The sequence below is a fragment of the Molossus molossus genome, unplaced genomic scaffold (assembly GCF_014108415.1).
Source record: "Molossus molossus isolate mMolMol1 unplaced genomic scaffold, mMolMol1.p scaffold_m16_p_4, whole genome shotgun sequence".
NCBI lineage: Eukaryota > Metazoa > Chordata > Mammalia > Chiroptera > Molossidae > Molossus > Molossus molossus.
The window spans coordinates 42,955,590-42,976,705 of NW_023425377.1; the positions used below are offsets into that span (position 1 = coordinate 42,955,590).

A 21,116-nucleotide genomic window follows, 5' to 3' on the forward strand; every position below is an offset into this window, starting at 1 on the left:
TTTTCCCAGAGCCCTGGGAAGGAGTATGATGGCCACCGTCCTGTGTGGTCGCAACTCAGCAAAAGCTCTCTGAGTGCCCTCCAGATCCTGAGTGTCCCCACACGGTTCCAGTCCAGTCCACCCTTCCTCTGCCAGAGCCCACGGTGAGTGGCTGTGGCTAATTTAACACTCTGTCCCCACCCTATGCGCTGTAGAGCCAGCCTGGGATTTTAATCCTGAGGGTACTGCTCAAAGCTAAAACTGCTGCAGTCCATGGGCTCCCAGCCCCCCTCTCACACCTCTGCAATCCTACCAGGATCAATTCAGTGTCCCTGGTTTTATGGTCCTCGCAAGCTGCTTTTCTGTTGCTTTTTCCCGATGATTTGTCTTTATTTTACTTGCAATTCCAGTTTGGTCCTAGGAGATGGTCTGTGTAGTTTCCATTTACTCTGCTGCCATTTTAGAATCTCTTTTTTTTATGTTTTTCCTTCAATTTCTCTCATTTGTTCACTAATTCATTGATTCTGTTTTGTATAGAATATAGTTTTCTGTTTTCTTCTTATATTGGGATTTTAAGTCTGCAATTTTCCAATCATGTTTTTTTTTTTCTTCTTCACACTTTTTTTTTTTTTTCTGATTATATTGTTCCTCTTGACACAAGTGTCCTTTGGAATTATGTTGGAAAAATGTTTCTCAGGTTGAGTCACTTCTTTTGAACAGCTAACTGTTTTTATTTTTGTTTGTTTGTTTTTTAATCCTCACCCAAGGATATTTTTCCATTTATCTGAAAATAGAGTGGGAAGGAGAGAGAGGGAGAGAAATGGAAAGGGAGAGCAACATCAATGTGAGATGAACACATTGAATAGTTGCCTCCTGCAGTACCCTGACCAGGGCCAGGGATGAACTGAACTGCAACTGAGGTACATGCCCTTGACCGGAATCAAACCCAAAACTCATTGGTCTGTGAGCCTATGCTGTACCACTGAGCCAAACTGGCCAGGGCGAACAGCTAAATGTTTTGGCTTGTCTCACTTTTTTTTTTTTTTCTGCAAGAAAACAGGAAAAGAAAGAGAGGTGGTCTCACATTTTTATTTATTTGTTTGCTTATTACAGAGGGAGACCTGAGTTTGTCCAGTAGCAGGAGTTGAGGTGTTTTGAGCCATAGATTAGATCTATCCTGCTTGAATGCTTTCAGACTTCTGAGATATGGAAGAGCATTATGGGGAGTGAGGTTGTGGTAAGGAAAGTCGGGTCTCATATAGGGAGTAGTCTTGTTTATCAAAGGGAGATTCTCCAGGCTTGAAGAATCAGAGGAATTGAGGGCTGCTGGTCCAGTTGTGTCTGAATATGGGATAAATGTACTAATAAACCAGAGCTACCTCTCAGTTATCTGCATCAACTCTGGCAGGAACACTTGGCATGGTTCCTGGCCCACAGTTAATACTAAGATTGTATATTAAAATGAACCAAAGCACACTGAGTGACTGCTATGTGCCTGGCTCTGGGTTGGGTTCTATGGGAAATTGAGACATGATAAAAGCACATCCCATTCCTGCAGTGGGCTCCATCTGGGAGGGTGTAGTATCTATTTAAAGAGTTAAATAACAAAAGAAGAAATTTCTCAAGAAATCTAGTTGTGCTAAAAGAAGGGAGAGCTCCCTCAGAACTTGTTGGTTGGAGAAGTCTTCCAGAAGGGGACAATATTTGCTGGGTCTTGAAGAAGTGGTTGGAAAAAGGAAGGATGTGGTTAGTGTGACCTAGGTGGTAGGAGTAGCTGACACAAAGATGGTGTTGAAGCCCTAGTCAGCATGACGTGTGTGGGAGAAATAAAAGGATCGGTTTGTTTGGAATAGACAAGGCATGTGTGGTATAGAATAGGTAGCCCCTGACTCAGTGGGCCTTGGCCTTGATTGCTAAATGTAGAATTTTAGCCTTTACCTTGTGGTTGAAAGAAGTTTTTGGAGTCCTTTGAGCCAAGAAGAAACAGCTGTGGTTAGAACTGCTTCAGGAGGCTCCATCGGTATATTTCTGTAGATAGGAGATAGATAGGATGCAAGATGTCTCCTCTTGTGTTTTTCTCCCTTCACCCATCTCTCTTTGTTTCTTTCCTTCCTCAACCTGGATCAATTTCCTGAGGTATTTCCTGGAGTGGCTTCTGATCCCTACCATTCCCAAAGCAGTAACAAGGTCAATAGCACACACTTTACTTGCTAGTAGCTACTCCAACCTGGACCTTGGCTAGTATGCAAGATGTGGCAGAGTCATTAGAGTTTTCCCAAAGAGGAGTTCTGTATCCTGAACTCAGACCTGGGGATAAAGATGGATGTCATATTGCCATCATATGGCTTGTGAAAATTGGCATTAATAAAAGAAATGTCAGGTAGAAGGAAGATTATATTGTCACTTCATGCCTTGGGGATAGATGACAAGAAGCGAGTATTGGACTCACCGATTGTCTAAATTTCTAAGATATTTTTTGCACCATATGAAGAACCACTTTGCCTAAAAGGCCCAAAACATCTTGGTCTAATGGTTAGAAAGTTAAGGGCTCCCTCAACCCACCACTCTGCCTCCTTTTTTTTTTTTTATCTATTCCTTTTAAGAGCCTTATGAAGTGCTTGTCTTCTCCTGACTATGGAAAACAGGGAAGTCCAGTTCCAACACTGTACACAATCTGGTGCTTCCTTCAAACACTTTAAAGTGGGGCTTCTCGGTGATGGGAATGGAGATGAAGCTTTTATCCAGAAATCATCAGGATTATACTGTTCTACTATTAAGAGTTTGCAATACCTGTTCTGCAACACTCAATTTCATTAATATACCTTCTGTCCTTGGACTTTTCTGAAACTATCATTTGTACAAAGATTTTGTGTGTGCAGCAGATGCTTAAAAAGATTTGAGATGCCAAGGTGTTTTATGCTACCATGGTGCTTGCTCCTAGCTTTATCTGTCATGAGGGCTTTTTTTCTCATGTGTTTGGTAGTGTTTTCTGCTATCAGCATCTGCATCATGCATCTTTTCCTACTCTTTGGCAAACTCTGATAAAAAATAAAATAAAATAAAACAGGATAGATTCAACCTAGAACTAAGCTATCTAATGCAATATCCACTAACCATACATGGCTGTTTAATTAAATATGACTAATTAAAATTTAATTTAATTTAAAAATTTTAATTACCTTCATATTTCAAGTGCTCAAAGCCACATGCGGCTAGTGGCTTCTATATTAGACAGCACAGATATATCACATTGCCATCATCACAGAAAGTTGTATTGCAAATGCTGGTCTACAGTAATACCACCAAATTCCAGTAGCACTGTCAGGTGTATGGATGTAGGTACTCCGAGGCAAGTTTCAGTTCTTCATTGCCACTATGTGAAGCAGATATATCCCTTTATTATTTCAGTTGCATTCATCTGGTAACTATTATATTAGACAAACATACATAACACAACACAGTATTATGTAAAGAAGTCTCCTTCTTTCAATTGTGCCCCTTTGCCCTGGCCGGTTTGGCCCAGTGGTTAGAGTGCTGGCCTGTGGACCGGGATCAGTTTCCACTAAGGGCACATACCTCAGCTGCAGTTTGTCCCTGCCCCTTTGGGGTTGTGTGTGGATGGCATCCAGTCGATGTGTCTCTCTCACATCAATGTTTCTCTCTCTCTTCCCCCTTCTCTCCCTCCTGCTCTATCTGAAGATAAATGCAAAAATGTCCTCAGGTGAGGATAAAAAAAGAAAAAAAAATCATGCCCCTTTGGGCCTGTCATAAAAAGAATATAAACCCACTTCTAAACATCTCTCATTTAATGGTAAATCACTCAGCTCTGAAAGGATACAATAGAAGCTTTTCTTATCTATCCCTTCTGAGAACCTGATGGAGTTGCCACCTCTCCAGTCGTTGCTGAGGCTCTGGAGGTAGAGGCAGGAAGTCTCAGAGTTGGGAAGGCCTTCTTAGATGTTGTAGTCTTTGTCATTTCACACCTTACCTCAAAGGAAATCCCTTTTCCTGGGATGGAGCACTTTAGTTCCTATAATTCTGAAATTGTTGTAGAGTGGGTAGAAGGAGGTGAGGGTGATACTTTGGTCTGAACTTTTTGGGTGACCTTAGGAGTAGATCTATTAAAACCATACTGTTTTTTTCTTTACCACACCACCCCCAGGATTCCATTTCCTGTAGATGAGGCGTCAGCACCTCTAGCCATCTCAGCCTAGGCCTTTGGACGGTGCTTTGGAGGGGCCCTGCCCTCTGCCTTGAGGTCCTTTTGTACCTCTCCAGTGGAAACCTGGTGGGCAGGCTCTTTCCTCTCTTACTTGATTAACTGAAGTGGGAATTAGGATTATTACCATTGTGGGAAAAAGGCATTTTGCTCAATGTTGTAGAAAGAGGTAGGTAATGGTTTCATCTGCCTCTACTACCCATGGATGTGAATAGAACACTGCTCTGATACAGACTGCTCCCTCTACCCCTAGTCCTTTTCCAGCTCCTATTTTGTTTTGATTTCTACTCACCCCTTTTTCTGACCCCGATGCTAGCCCAGTCCATTCTTCTAACCCTCACCCTGCACCTCTTCTAGCCACTATCCCAGACTCAAGTTTTGTTGAGGGGAGCAGTCTCTCAAAGTTGGCAAAGAGCCTAGTGGGTAGAAGTGCTGCTGAGAAGCAAGGTGAGAACATAGGGAGAAGTACATAGGCTCTCTGAATGCAGGTACCTGTCTGCCAGCACTGGACCGTCCATGCATGGCCGTCTTTCCTTTCTGTCTTTGAACTTCTTTCAACAGAGGAGCCCTTATCGTCTGACCCCTTGGCTACCCAGAACCTTCTGCCTGCCCTCCATCCCCTATTTGTTTTGGCCATGAGCTGTGCTACAAGAGAGAGATGGCCCATGCACCCACTATCAGGGGCCAGAGAGGTCCATGAGTATGCCAGCAAGACCTGGGCAGAGACATGGCAAGTGAGCAAAAACATCTGGAGTCAAGTCACCTGTGGTCCAGAGGGCCCCCTGCAGAAGGAGCAGGCTCCAAACTTCAGCCTTTTCTTAGCCAGCTCCTAATGATTTTATTTAAAAAATTTTTATTACCCAAGTGATACGTAAATACATTCTCTCTTGTAATGTCTTACATTCTCTTTTTATAACATCTTACAAGAATATGCTCTTCGTATTAAAAAAAAAAAAAAAGAAAGAAAAGAAAGTTATTTAGTTGTTATATTGTGAAATCCTAAAGCTAAGTGCCCTTTAACTGCCTCACCTGATCCCAATCCCTTGTCTCAGTTCCACAAGTTACCACAGTTCTCAACTAGGTTTATAACCTTCTAGACCTTTTTCTATACCTTTACCTATTGACTCAATATATCTACAGAAAATAGATAAGATTGTTTTGTGCTTTTCAGTTTTTCTTTTTCATAAAGATATACTAATCACTCTCAGTTATCAATAGTGACATCTCTTAGAGATCTCTCTATATGGGTTCAGAGGAACCATGTGCATCTTGAAGTTGCTACATAATATCCTCTAGCATGAATATACCTCAGTTCATTTATTCGTCTCTGGTTGATGAACATTTTATCTCCCAAATTTCACTATTGCAAATAGGCTACAATGAATATTCTTGCATATACTTCATTAAGAACATGAGCAAGGATCTTTCATGGGTAGATACAACATAAGAAATTATAGATTCATAGAGTATATATATTTACATTTAGTGGAGACTGTCAACTTGATCTGTAGAGAGAAATTGGACCCACTAACAGCCACTAATATTATTGCACACCCACCAACAGCCTGCTGAAACCACTGTCTTGATATGATCAAATGTTGCAAACAGAATTTCTGACTATTGCATTTCTCAAGTTCCTTAGTTATGCTAAACATGTTTTTATATAGTTATTGGGGATTTTTATTTTTTCTTCTGTTAATTACTTGCTCATATCCTTTTCTTCAAGTTGTTAAGGTTTTACTTGTTAATTTTTTAATACTCCTTATACTTAGGATATTCTTTGTCTATTACAAATGTTTTCTCCTAGTGTCTCACTTGTCTTTTATAGTATCTTTTATTGTACCAAAGTTTTTTATTTTTATGGAATAAAATTATTATTTTTACAAATAATCAAATTTTTAAATAACTTAATTTTTTGGCAGGGAGTCCCTGTGAGCCCTGCAGTTTCCGTGCGCGGTGGGCGCGCCCTGCAGCCGTGGGCCGGCCAGGGCGTGGCAGCTCTCCCAGGAGCACGGCATCATCCTGCGCAGGCGCGCTGGAATCGTGGCTGAGTTCTCATTCAGCATCAACAGCATTTTATATCAGTGTGGCATTGGCCCTCTGAAATGTTTACTTGAGTGCAAAAATATGGACTCGCCTTGTTTATAACCGCTGATCCTGATCATGAAATACCTAAATAATGTGGTGGAACAACTAAAAGACTGGTTGTACAAGTGTTCAGTTCAGAAACTGGTGGTAGTCATCTCGAGTACTGAAAGTAGTGAAGTCCTTGAAAGATGGCAATTTGATATCAAGTGTGACAAGACTGCCAAAGATGACAGTACACTTACAGAAGAGTCTCAGAAAGCTGTTCAAGATGAAATCCGCTCAGTGATCAGATACGTCATGGCTACAGTGACATTTCTGGCACTGTTGGAAGTTTCCTGTTCATTTGATCTGCTGATCTATACAGACAAAGATTCGTTTGTACCTGAAAAGTGGGAAGAGTCAGGACCGCAATTCATTACCACGGTGGGCAAGTGCATCTGCATTCCTTCACTGCTACAATCCACAAAGTGAACAGCATGGTTGCCTGCAAATTCCTGTCCATGACTGGGGATGAGACAAGAACCATAATGAAGTTCTCAAATGTGTTTCCTGAAACCAAGTCAACTATAGTTCACGTTTTATTTAATTGGTTAATTTTTATATGGGGAAAAGTTAACATTATGCTCCACTGAACTGTGCTTATTGTTCCATTTTTTGGTCCCGCTTGACTTTTCATGAGGTTGACATAATTTTTTGCACACTGTTCAGAAGGGAACCTGCAGATTACCTCAGCACTGTATTGTCAATTCCTTCAAAGGTGGAAAATTTTCTGCTACAAAATTGAATGCCTTCCTAAATCAGACCTTTTAGTTAAGTAGCTTGACTCAGAATACAGGTAAATATAAAACACAGCAAAAGAAGTCTGAATATTCAGAATATTTGTTTAGGTCCTAAAGTAATTGATAATCCACAATCACAAAATATTGCTATGGTCCTTTTGAAAATTATTTCATTTGTATAGTTTCCATACTGAAAAATAATCTCCAATTATTTGAATTTAATGTATATAATTTATACCTACAAAGCTACTGCTATTTCTACTGTTTAAATTCCAGTGAAACAGAACTATCAAGCTTTAAATGACAATGATAAATAAAGTTACATGTGAAAAAAAGTAAAATGAAAATAAAAAGACTTCCAATCTCCCCCAAGGTCAGAAACACATTACTCTATATTTTCTGCTATATTTATTATTTATATTTAGAGCTTTAATATATCTGAATTTATTTTTGTGAAAGGTATAAGGCGAGATCTAGGTTTATTTTTCTTCTTAAGTGTTAACTGTATGGAAATTCTGTTGATCATCTCCCCAGTACCTATTTTTTGCTTCTCCCTTGCTAACAGTATTCTGAATTTCCCAGTTGTGTGGTTTGTATGGGATTGCTCTTACCCTCACTTCTTAAAGTGTATTCTACTTGGCTTAAGACAGTTCATTCACCCCATCCTCTGGCTATAGGGCATGGATGGTTCAGATAGGTAAATAACCCTTTGGGGCAATGATACATGAAATAATGTTTGTTGGGAGCTTCTGAGAAAGAGGTTTTTGGGTAGACTTGTTTGTTTGTTTGTTTTGATTTTTACTAATGTCTCAGTTGCCACTTACAAATCATCTTACTCCCACAAGGGAGCCTAGTTCTAGGATGAACCAGTGCAGTGGAAAGCAAAGAGAGAGCAAAAGAAATCAGGTTTTTGCTGACATCACTGATCTGGGGATCGATCCTGCTCTAAAATCTAACCTACACTTCTTTGACATGAACCAATACATTTGCTGTATGATTGAGTTGAGTTTCTTTTTACTTAAGACTAAAAGTATTTCTAATCAATTTAATAACAATTATCTTAATGCTGTTTGTTGAAAGATGCATCTGTTTCACGCTGATATGAAGCACCACTTGCAGTAGGTTCAGCCTGCTCACTGAAAGACCCAGAATAAACCTGAACAGAATGCTCCAAGACTCTACAGCTAGGTAAGGATAGGTTGCCCAAAATACAAGAAAGTCCAATGCCTAGAATATACATATTAGGTATGTGTGATACAGCTTACTGAAGAGCAGAATTGTTTTATTTGGTCATTTGTTTCTGGGGTTGACATGGGCAAGATTGTAAAAGGCAGTGAGTGCTTTTCTGGGCTCTTCTGACCTAGTAGCCAACTAATTCTATGCAGACTGCCAAGACTATTAAACTTGGGGTTGCCTTTGTGAAAAAGCAAGAAAGGCAATGGGAAGCCACAAACCCATATGCAACCTCATCTCACAAATATCCTTTGTATCCTAATTATTAACTACCTCAGAAGTAAATCAAAATAAAAGTAACCTTGATGAGAGTCCAAGTCAGTATCATCACCTGTCCCTAAATCTAGACTTTATTTCATTCCATATCTCCCATAAGTATATGTGAGTCTGTTTGGGGACTTTTTGTCTGGCTTATTGATTTATTTGTTCATTTATGTACTAGTACCACACTGTCTTAATTTCTATTGTTTTATAACTTTTTTAAAATATGTTTTTATTGATTTTAGGGGAAGAGAGAGAGAGTAACATTGATGAGAGAGAAACATCAATCAATTGACTTCCACACCCACCCAAACAGGAATCAAACCTGCAACTTGGGTGTGTGCCCTGACCAGAATCAAACTGGCAACCATTTTTTGTTTATTTGTTTGTATTTGTTAATCCTCACTTGAGGATTTTTTTTTTTTTTTTATCCTCACCCGAGGATATTTTTCCATTTTTTGTACAGATAGAGTGGGAGGGAGAGAGAGGAAAGGAGAGAGAGAGAGAGAAACATCGACGTGAAGGGACACATCGAGTGGCTGCCACCCGCACGACCAACCAGGGCCGGGGACAAACTGCAACCGAAGTACGTGCCCTTAGCGGGAACCGAACCCGGGTCTCTCCGGACCGCAGGCCGACGCTCCAACCGCTGAGCCAAACTGGCCAGGGCGAGGATTTTTTTTTTTTCCATTGAAAGAGAAAAAATCTGTGTGAGAGAGACACATTAATTGGTTGCCTCTCGCATGTACCCTGACTGGGGTCAGGTATCGAACGTGCAATCCAGGTATGTGCCCTTGACCTGAAATCAAACTCACTACCCCTCGGTGCTTGGGCCAATGCTCTAATGAGCCACACTGGCCAGGGAGGGCCTGTTTTATAACATGTTTTGATATTATGTAGGGCAAATCTTCCACCATATTCTTTTTCAAAAACATCTTGAGCCCTGGCCAGTTTGGTTCCGTGGAGCCAATGGACCAAAGAATCACGGGTTTGATTCTGGTCAAGGGCATGTACCTCGGTTGTGGTTGGGTCACCAGTCCTGGTAAGGATCATGTGGGAGGCAATCAATCGATGTGTCTTTATCACATCTCTCTCTCTCTCTCCCTCCCACTCTGTCTGAAGATAAATGGGAAAAAAATATCCTCAGGTGAGGATTTAAAAAAAAATCTTGGCCCTGACTGGTTTGACTCAGAAGTTGGAACGTCGCCCTGTGTACCAGAGAGTCCCGGTTTCGGTTCCCGCTAGGGGCACGTACAAAAAATAAATAAATAAAAATAGTAGTCTTTCATGTGAATTTTAGAATCCATCTCTCAGTGTCCATGAGAAGTTCTGTAGGGGTTTTGATTTTGATAGAATTGGGGTAGAATTTATTGACTCATTGGAGGAGAATTAATTTTTGTGGTATTTGGGGAAGCTGCTGATTTTTTGTTTGTTGATCTTATATCTGGCCACGTCATTCATCTTCTGGTTTCACATCAAGAGGTAATGTAGTATAGTGTAGTATAATTAAGAGCACAGAGTCTGAAGTCAGGCTGCCTGAGTATAAATTCTGGCTCTGCCATTTACTAGCCAAGTACCTTAATATCTATTATGTAGTTCCCTCACCTGGAAAAATGGGTTTGATACAAATACCTACCTCATAAGGTAGAGTAAATGAGTTAAGATAGGTAAAGCATTTCATAAAGTAAGCAATAGTAACAATCATCATCATCATCAATTTACAAATTACACACAACCCTAAGAAAAAGTTTATCTTGTTTTTCAATCCACATAGCTATTAGGACTTCAATACAGTATTAACAAGTATCATTGTCTTTGTTTCTGACTTTAACGGAGTTTCGCTAATGTTTCACTATTAAAATAGATTTGCTATAGATTTTTGGCATTATCTTTGATTTTTTATGGATGCTTCCTGGTACAAAGAGCTTGCTGAAACGAGTGAAGGCTGAGCACTACGCACAAGGCCGACTTGCTCACAGCTCATGAGGCATAAGATACAGAGCCACCGAGAAACAGACAGGGCTGTAGGACTCCAAGCAGGCCAGACACCCGCCTTCCTCTCTTGGTTAGTCCCATGCTTGGAAGAGGCATGGCGGAGATGTGCTCGGGCTGGACATGTGATAGACTCTCTGCAGCAAAGGAGAAGTCTCTGGCCTGGCTGCACAAGCGCATGTGGGGAAGTGTGTCCGTGTGTGTGTGAGTGCCCATGTGCCCAAGCTAGTCCTGGTCCCCGCTTAGTTGTCCTTTCTGCATTTGGGGGACAGGGGTTCATGACTGCCGTGTTTCTTTTGGATTATCATAGTTTTCTGTGTGCAGCACCCTTATATCACTTGCTCCCAGCCCCAGAGTCACAGTAGGTGATGACTGAAAGCATCAAACCTGTGGTTTTCTTAACAGGAAGTGATTTAGATGCTGAAAGCTAATTTTAGATGAGTTGATATGGGGTTTTCAAAGAATGTTTCAGGGGTGGTTTAGGGCTCATGGCTCAACCCCCTGCTCCTCTCACTACAAGAGACGGGCAATTTCCCATTGTCATTGTCACTGCCTAGCTGGGTGAGCTCATGCCCATCTGGGCAGAGTTCTCGAGTGGAAAGCCAGGGCTTGTTTTCTTCGGATTCCAGGCTGCTTAAGTCATTGTTTTTGGCCTTGAGTTCCAGGCAGACTCTTGTGACTCAACACAGGCTGGCTGTACACCAGGCTGGCACAGGGCCTCTTATCCCGGGCAAGGACTGCTGAGAGGCTCCAAGGACAGAGCCATCTACCTCCACGTAGGCTGATGCCTAGGCCAGAGACAAGATGAGGCTTCTGGGCCAAGGTAAATATTATCTTAGATGGCAGGCACTTAGGTGAGGTGTCTTCTCCAGGTCAGCCTCTTCCCAAGCCTCTTAGAAGGAAAGGTGCTCAGACATACTCTGAGTGCAGGAGATCCCATCACTGCTTCACCCCTGGAGGCTGGGGCTTCTGCTGGTAGCAGCAGACACAAAAGAAGCAGAGAAATAGGCACAGAACTTTCAGAGTCCTGTCCTCCTGCGGCCAAAGCCCCACTGGTTGGCATCCTTAGAGCTGAATGGTTTCTATCTCTGCCAAGGCCTGAACACTGGACGTTGAAGACTGGGGCTCCCTGCTCACCTCCACAAGGGTCTACAAAGCCCATTTCCATCTGCTATCCTCTTCCCTAGGGCTTCCATAGCAAACCCTGCAGCAGAGAATGCTGCCCTCAATCTCAAAGAAGAAGCTGGGCCTTGCCCCACTAAGAGAGATGGCCCAGGGTTACAGTTAGTATAGGCAGCATCAGAACCAGGCTATCTGCTGGCCCCATACTACTGATGAGATGCCCAGTATTCAAGGAAGAAGCTCTGTATATCTGACCCAGGCAGGAGCCAGTCATGAGCTGCTGCCATAAACTTGGGGCCTCTGGAAAGCTGGGGAAAACATACATAATTGAGGTCTCTGCCAGTGCCGACTGTACGTCTTGCCCTGCTGTAGGATGAGATGTATACTGAGGAGGACCAAGCAGGGCAAGACTAATGGCCAGCTGGGAACCAAGACTGGACTCATACCCAGAGAGGAGGAGAGCATTCTCACAAAAGCTCCAGTGTTTTCAGCCTAATGACATAGAGTTAGATGGTGTGAGCTAAGTCCTGCTTTGAGAGTTCCATGGAAGGTGTCTTTGACCTATTTTCAAGGGCTGTGGTGGCAGGAGGAATTTTTGGCCACATCATAAAGAGTTTTGTGGCCACCTCTGATAGACCCAGCTCAGGAAGTTGTCATTTTCCACAATTAGGTTATTAGTCACCAGAATGATCCCTGCCCCCAGCTCCTGGTTCCTGTGCTGACAGGCAGTCAGTGTGGCACCGGCCGCGGCAGCAGCAGGCCCTGGAAGATCTGGATGCTGAGGCTGGGCCCTCTGTGTGCCTGCCATGCTTGTGGAGCCTCGGAGCCCCGAGATTCAGTGCTTTGTTGTCCCAGGAGGTCGAGTTCGGGCAAGAAATCCCTTAAGATTTTAATGAAGGGTTGTAGGAGGAGAGTAGCTCCCAGAAAATCCACTCAAGGTAAAACCATGTGCTCTATGGTATCAGTCTATGACCTTTTCAGGTCATTTTTATTTTAAGGTAAGCAAAAGTCTTAAGCCAAAGGAATACATTAATAGAAGCATTTTCGGGAAACCAGCAGGGCGCAAAGCTCCTCACTAATTAGAAAGTTGGGGCTGTGTGGTGTTCACACCTGGGTCCCCAGGGTGGGCTTACTGAGGGAGACACAGTGAGGTGCGGCCCACCCCTCTGTGGGAATTTTGCCTAGTTAGCCCTTCTTCCAAACTCCAGCTCCTGGGCTCAATGGAGTGCCCCTGAGGAGCATGCCTGATCCTGGGGTTGACAGAGCACTGCCAGGCGCAGGGCTAAGGAGAGCTGGCCCTGGGGTCTGCCCCCAAAGCCATGGGGGACAGCCATGCATCTCAGTTGCCAGCTGGTGGCATTTACCTAAATGGAAGGAGCCTCTCCTCCCTGAGCCTATAGCTATCTCCGGCTTGGCCTCTGTGATGATCTCTCAGTCGGGGCACCTGTGTAGTGGACAAGCCCACAGAGCAGAATGGGATGGGGCTGGAGGAGCTGGACTTTTCCTGTTCTTATTCCTTTGGTCCACTGGCCAATACTCTAACCACTGAGCAAAATCAGCCAGGGCTCCTGGTCTTATTCCTAGCAGAAACAGGCTTAATGTGGCCACAGGGGATGGCATGTTTGTTTGTGTGAAAGAAACCCCTCTTTTTCTGAAGACGTGGGCGCTGCCTTGATTGTGGAGGGACCAAGGATTGGTCCAATGTTTCAGATGTGATGCCACCAAGGGCCCTTTTCATGTCTATGAAGTAACACTATCCACTCATCCACCCTGCCCAGGCCCCTTGTGCTTATTGTGGGCCAGAGGAAGGATTTGAGAAATAACTTAGCCTCTAAGCTTTGGACTGTCTTCTCAGGGAAAACAGTCTTCTTGGGGTATAAAAGTCAGAAGAGTGTGGCTTGCTGCACATGGGGAAGGGGGAGGAGCCAACGAGCAGGCACTGCATCCAGGGCAGGGTTAGAGGGAGGCTTGTCAGGTGAGTGGTGGTTCATGGTCAAACTATGAGAAGAAATAAAACAGCAGGGTAGGAATGAGGTGACCACTCTGCCCTTAGAAAAACGGGAGTATGAGTTCACAGGGAAGTGACTCTTTTAAACAACAGGTGGACAAGCCCCTGACATTACAGTAACCTTTCACAATGTTTCACATACTTCTCCCCTCCTTAAGTAATGGTGCTGACCACAGTTGATGCCTTTGGAGATGACTCCAGGCCACTGCTCAGGTTGGCACTTGTGCGTGGCATCTAAGCAAAGATGCAGCTACAGCTGTGGGAAGGACCAGCCCTGAATGGGCACCAAATCCCAGAGTCCCCAGATTATCATTTTGGCAAAGATCCCACAAGTCAATCTGCTTTTGGATCCTTTGCCTCATTCTTTCTGAGAGGCATTTGGTAGAAATAGACTGGTCTTTGAAGTCCAAGAGACTTGGCTTCCATTCCTGACTCTGCCGCCTACTAGTTGTAAGACTTTAGACAGTTTCCTAAGTCTTCATTTTACCCCTGTTTTATTCACTAGTTTGTTCATTCATTCATTGACTGAACATACATTTCTTGAGCATCTTTCATGTACTAGTTTAGGTACTTGGGAGTCATCAGTAGAGGAAACAGAAGTATTTTTTCTTTCAGAAATGTCTATCATAGCATGAGAGGCACAAAATAAACAACATGCCTGATAAGGTTAGAAGGTGATCAGTACTATAGAAAAAAAAATAGAACCAGATAAGGGGGATTTAGGATGCTGAGAGTGGTCGTAGTAGGGGCTACAGTTTTAAATAGGCTGGACAGGGCAGATCTCTTTGAGAAAATAATATCTGAGCAGAGCCTTGAAATGGTAAAGGACTTAGACTGTTCCAGGCAGAGGGAAGAGCCAATGCAAAGGCCCCGAGGCTGGTATGTTCAAGGAACAGCAAGGGGGCTGGCATGATTGGAGCAGCATGAGTGAGTGGGGAGAGGCACAGGAAGAAGTCAGAGGGGTGATGGGAAGATGAAGGGGCAGATGGCGTGGAGCCTCGTAGGCCACCATAGGCCATTTCACTCTGGTGAAATTCAGAGCCACTGGAGAGTTTTGAATGGAGTTGCATGAGTTCACCTAGATGGTAACAGGATCACTCTGGTTGCTGAGTTGAGAATAGATCATAAAGCAGGGCACAGGTAGAAACAGGGAAATTAGCTAGATGTCCACTGAGGTGTCTTCTAGACAGAAGATAAGAGTGGTTTGAATCACCGTGCATGCCGTGGAGGATGCTGAGAAATGCTGGATTCTGGCTGTTTTAAAAGCAGAGCTATCAGGATTTGCTGGTGGGTTCAGTGTGGAGCATGAGAAAAAGAGCAGTGGCAATGATCACTCCCGGGCTTGCTCTGGGCAGCTGGAAGGGAGGACCTGACATCGCCTGAGATAAGGAAAACTACTGCCGATGGGCCGGTTTGAAGCGGAAGATCGGGAGTCCACTTTGGAGATGTAAAATGGGGTAAAAATATCCACTTTCCAGGACTAAGGTGAGAATTAAATCAGATAACAGGAACATGCTTAGAATGGGCACAAGCCAGCACTCACTAAGTGTCACTTTCCCTTTTCCTCTCTCACACAGGTGGGTGAAGTGTGAGCGACTGGGAGTCATCCAAGCCAGTTTGACTAATTGTCTTTCTGTAGAAATAATAAACCAATCAGATGCCAAAACAATTTCCTCTCAGGAGGTTTTCTCACCCTTCAGAGAACTTTCACTGCTTTTAGAAGGGTCTTTCGATTTGTGAAAGGTTTCTAGGTGATGTTGACACACTGGTGTGATGATTTTCTGCATTAGTGGCACCTCAGGCCCAGGTAGCCTCTCATCTGTGTGTCACCCTTTCATGGAAGTCATTCTGCAGATGTCAGAGGAGCAGGAGGCTGGAGGCAGGAATTCGCATAACAATGAACAGAGATTAAGGGAAGGAGTTTCTCCCCAAGCTACACTTTTTATTAGCAAAAGATAGTTAGCTGATCCCTCAACAATGCATTTATGGTCACTAATGGGGTGTCTGATGAACTGGACTGGTCATAAAATTCTAGGGAGCTCTGGTTCTAGCTCCACACCACTCTCTAGCTATGACACATTAGGTAAGTCACTTAAACTTTCTGATTCCCTTGTTGAATGGAGGCTATAACAGGATGTGTACATCACAGCACTGCTTGAGGATTAAAAGGCATAACTCATGGGACCAGGCATGAGGTCACCTCCACAAGAATGTCAGCCCTGTGGGGAGCTGTATTCCCAGTGCCTGTAACAGCATGTGATACACAGAAGGAACTCAATAAATATTGCTTAAAGAAAATTTTTAAAAAGATAGCTGATATGATATTAGGTCACAACTTCCTCTTAGCTCCTTGAATCATTTGACTCAGTAAAATTACTGACACGTGGCACGTTGCAATTGGTGGATGAACAAAACAAAACAAGGTTATAATAGGTTTAGTCAGAACTTTTTTCACAAAGGGTATAAATGTATACTTGACTCCACAGAGAAGGAAAGAGGTGCCTGAAGATGCTAACCAAAGTGCACTCTCTGTATATGGGATGATTTGTACTTTACTCATTTGGATTTTTAACAATAAACATCATTCTTCAGACTATAGAATAATTGCTAAGAAGGCTCCGAAATGTTCGAGTAAAATTTGTGTGGGGCTCATGTGATGGATCGGCTTTCTCATGAGATGTTTTCCGTGGTTACATTGCTTCATCTGAGGGACAGCCTGGCCCTGCTGTAACCACAATGAGACAGGCCAAGCAGGGGCACGTGAGAGGGTGACAGCTTAGGAAAATAGATAACCTCCCTCAGAAGTGCCCAAACGTCCCTCTTCCACTGAAGTTGCTGGCTGCCCAGACCCGGAGTGGTGCTCACTCTCACTCCGCTGCTGTCAGGGCGCTCACTCTCAGACAGAGCCTTTGCTCCGGACAGAAATGTAGGAAAACTCTTTTTCATCATGCATGTATATACTGATCGACGGTGTGAGGGCTCCGGATAGGTATGCGACATCATTGACAGCGCCAGAATAACAAAATCTCTTCCAGAAGTTCTACTTTAGGGCTGCCTATAGGACTGGCACGTTGAGAACAGTGATCTCATCTTTATTCTGGGTAAGTTCTGGAGCTTTGGCTCATGGGCACTTGCCAGTGTGGGTATTAGCAAATGAATCCCAAATGCACAGGCTTCATTGGTCTGTGAAATATAGGTCAGGAGAAAGGCTTAAGTTTCCACATGGTCTCTCAAGAAAGCTATCAAACTGCAGAAGCAGAGCATTTGGTCCTTGGGGTCCTCTAGATCAGGAGCCCTGGTGTTGTCCTGATCCAACTATGTTCCCGTGGACTCATTCTTAAGAGCCCAGAGCAGTTCAATTCTTGAAAAATGATACATTCTCATACTCTCTGACCCTTAGCGTCCCACTGCAGGGTGCTAAGCTGGCTAGGGGGAATAGCACTCGATGGGCCACAGAAAACCCTCTTGTCCCCCAAGGCACTGAGGTGTGTGGATGAAAGAGACTTTTGGCAACGAACCACTTTTGCCCCAACACTGAACGTCCCTATAGTGCCTGATACTGCCATTTATGCAGCAACTGTCCTTGCCTCTTTCTGCCCCCTTCATTTTGATCCCCAGCCCTCCTGTTTTGGTGTCTTGAGGGTTGGATGCTGAGTGGGGAGGAGAGTGCTCTTCGGCCATGAGCAGTGGTGTGAGTGGGTGGTGAGCAGTGAGCCTCTGCTCACTACTGACTCCTCCTGGCAGCCTTCTCCCCACCCCTGGTCCTGTGTTGCTAACCTCTGTCTAACTCTCCTCTCTGTTCTCACGTGGCCAGGAGCTCAGAATCTGCTCCAGACAAAGAGGGTGCTGGTTTGGGCGCCTGACGACCAACATGCTACAGCCCCAGTGGGCATTACCCTCTGGGTGTCAGCCTGGATCAGGGTCAGGTTAAGGCACAAAGGTTGGGCAAGCAGCTATGGCATTCACCTCTCAAATCTCTGGCATTTCCAGGTTCTGGAACATCAGGAGAAGGGTACTTTCTGTGTCTAATTCCTCAGGCTAGAATCAGGGAACCCTGGGAGTGAGGACAGAGCCCAGCTGGATCAGACCCCAGGGTTCCCTCTCCATCTGTCCCTGCTTCTTTCCTGGACACTTCCCACTCTGTCCAAGGGCATTTGGCAGAACCCTCCGAGACCTCACATCACCTGAGGAGCACAGCATGGGAAAGTCAGGCAGAGAGCCTCCGCCTATCTTTCTCCTGTGCTCCGTCCTCTGTCCTCTATTCCCGGGGACCCCACTGCCCAGTTCAGACCATCATCTTGGCAAGACAATTATAATAACCTTCTCACTGATCCCCTACTGACAGCTTTGTCTAGCACTGTAGCCTAAGTCATACTTTAAAAATGTAAATCCAGCTCCTTCTGGTCAGTCAGATCTCAGCCAAATGTCCTCAGAAAGGTTCCCATTGATCACTCCCGAGTCTTCATGCCCTCATCTGTTATCTCCATGGCTTTTATCCCTGATATTGTCTGGGGAATCCTTTTGTTTACTGTTTTACTGTCCCTCCCACTAGAAAGTAAGCACCAAGAGGGCAGAGAATATGTCTTGAATCCATCTATTCGTCCATCTGTCCATCCTTCACAAGAGCTCACTGGGCTGCTTGGTGGTCTTAGACTGACCTGAGTGCTGAGTGGGAAGGAGAGAGCCTCTCGTTGGTGGTGAGCAAGGTGTGAGCCTACTATGACCAGGAGAGATGGGGCAATGGCCTCTTGGCAGGGTGCAACAAGCCAGTGGGCCATGTCTCTTTAAAAGCAGCAGGAAGCTAGGCTCTGAGATAAGAAGCAGGCCTGCCAGTGTGATAAAGGTGGAGAGAAGGCCAGAGGGTAGAGAGGTAAGGCTGCTCCGTGGGGATGCCCAGGCCTCTGTGGCTGGCCAGGCAGCACCACATGCTTCCTGTGGGGAACACGGAGAGGAGATCCCCTCGGTGAAGGCCCTGGAACTGGGGCTGCCCCAGGGACCTCACTCTTGACCTCAATGAGTGGCTGCTGTCCCTATCTGCTATTCATGGACACTTGGGCCCTGCCCTAGAGCAGGTTTCGGACCTGTGTGCTCTCTGCCCGGGCTTCCTCTGCTCCTCTGTGTCTTAGTCTCTCTGTTGGTAACATGGTTCTACCACACTGGTGGTTGTGAAGAGTCAGACATCTGAGAGGAGGGACTCAGTGGAAACTGGGGGCCGAAGGCTCGAGGAGGAGTGAGGCTCCGGAAGGCTGAGATATGAGGTATGAGAGGCAGGCACGGGGTGGAGGCTAAGCCAGGCAAGGCTCAAACTGCAGCTCTGAGGCAGACATGAAACACACGCTTAGAGGCCCCAGATCCAGCCAGCCTCCTGATGCTGAGTAACAAAGACCTGGCATGCCTCTCAGTATTGTATCCTGACTTGTTCATGCCAAGTGGCAAGGAGGGTAATGGAAGAGCACCTGGCAAGGAGTCTTGAGATGAGGCTTCAGTCCTATCTCTGCCACTCTGGCTGTGAGGCTGGACACGTTCTCTGCTTGTAGCTCCAATTACACCATCTGTGAAAGAGAGGCTCATGATCTTTCTCTCCATGACTGTCATGAGGATTGAAGAAATTAAGTCATTCCATGACTCTATGGGCTTCAGCCCCTACTCCCGCCAGGGCCACTTTGGGTGGGGATGGTACAGATCAGTGGACACAAGCGAAGGAAGCCAGAAAACCGCTGTCCTGACTCAGTGGCTTGCCCCACCCTGGCCTCTGGCCCAGATTCTGGAGGCCTTAGTCAAGGGGTGGGGGTCAAAGCTGGGGTTTCCCTGTAGTCCTATGGGACAGAAGCATTATAGGTCTCTGTAAAGCCCTCAAAACAGCTGGATGTGGCCCTGCTGGAGAAGAGCTTGGAATTGCCAGAACAGAGGGTGGAACAGTTGGACCCGCCCCCTGGGGAAACCCAGGCATGAGCTGGCACCTGGACCTGAGCATAGTTTCAGTCCACCCTGCCCCAGTGAGGCTCTGGAGAAAGCTGGAGTGATCTGCTGGCCAAGGGCTGCTCACCTGAATCCTGCTCAACAGCCAGCCTGTCCAAAGACACTAGCCACGGTGCCTGAACTATCCAGGCCTCTTCCACGCACCCTGAAGCTGTTTATCCCAAGCAGCTGGGTACCTGAGAACAGCAGAGGGAGGCCCTTTTCTGGGCTTATATATCCCAATAGGAAAGAGGCTTAAGCTTAAAGCAATAAAATCTTAATGGGGGATTGCTATGCATCAGGCTTATGACCCATGTGCCCAGGAGCTGGTTTTGTGCATGGCATTTTATTCCACCAGCTGCTGGGAGGGCTACCAGAAGACAGCCTCAGTTGTCAGCCCTCTTTGGGGCTTGCCCCTTCTGAAGAAGATTGCCTTATGTAAGGTCACACCTGCTCCCATCTAGGGAGCTCACATCTAGTCACTGGTAAGTGTGAGGGCATAAAAGGCATGGCTCCCTTCTCCATCTTGGTAAAACTCTGAAGAACCATTGCAGGGGAGCTTTTTGGGCTCCATGAGAACCTTTGTTGGAACTGTACAGCAGCTCAACCTCCCTCTCTAATCCTGCTTCCAGGCTTTATTCCACACGTGCCAATCCCAAGAGCTCTCCCTAATAAAGGTCCTGTATTGATCTTTGACTCAGAGTCTGCTTCTCACAGCACCTAATTTATGGTGATTGGTTCCAGGAGTGATTTTTTTTTTAAGGTGATGCTAAGATAAAATTCTGAAGCTGGACTACCTGTCTGGCTCCCAGTGAGGAACCAGGCCTTCCCAGATGACAGGTGAAGCACAGGCAGCCTCTGGCTCAAGGTAGTAGTGCAGTTAGAACTTTCACTCCTGTTGGAAGAAAATGCACTAAATGGTACAGTTTATCAGATGTCTGAGGAATGTGGGGGAATAAGTGCACTAAAGACAATGGAATTGGGTACTTATTGCTAAGCCTGACTGACTCTCAGAAAAAGATAATGAAAAGATTAGAGTGTTTAATCGGCAATTAAAAGCTAAGTGTGAAAACCCTAGGCCACCCTGGTTCATATAAAGAGCTCTCTCATCTCTTGCATTGGAGGAGAAGAATAAAGTTGAGAACCAAAGTCAAAGTAGTGAAACTCCAAAGAAGATTAAACTCCCAGCCAAGACAGACTTCTGTGCCAAGGTCAGAGACCTGGTTGGGAAAGAATGAGATTCTAATACATGGAGTCTTTGTTGCACCTGGAAATCTTGAATCTTCAGATATCCCTGAACCCTCTGTGCCCACCTAAGTGGCCCATTCATCCCTATTAAGAGTTGGGGACTCTAGCTCCTGCCTACCTAAAGATGATGCAAAGTCCTCTGTCCTGCAAAACATATTCTCTCTTCTTCCCAGGATCTGCTCCCACCTCCACTCTTGGCCTCTAGGCCAACAACTAAAGTTAACCTGGC

The 21,116-nt window shown here is 44.9% G+C and overlaps 1 long non-coding RNA gene and 1 pseudogene across 1 annotated transcript in view; both read left to right on the forward strand.

The window, feature by feature from the left end:
• The first annotated feature begins 4,863 nt into the window (after positions 1-4,863).
• On the forward strand, positions 4,864-6,918 carry LOC118643749 (annotated as a pseudogene).
• A 9,589-nt stretch (positions 6,919-16,507) lies between these two features.
• The window catches only part of LOC118615981, a 32,071-nt gene continuing 27,462 nt past the window's right edge, over positions 16,508-21,116 (forward strand). The window contains exon 1 of the long non-coding RNA XR_004956513.1: positions 16,508-16,782. This is a non-coding gene — a long non-coding RNA (uncharacterized LOC118615981). The remainder of the gene's footprint in view (positions 16,783-21,116) is intronic.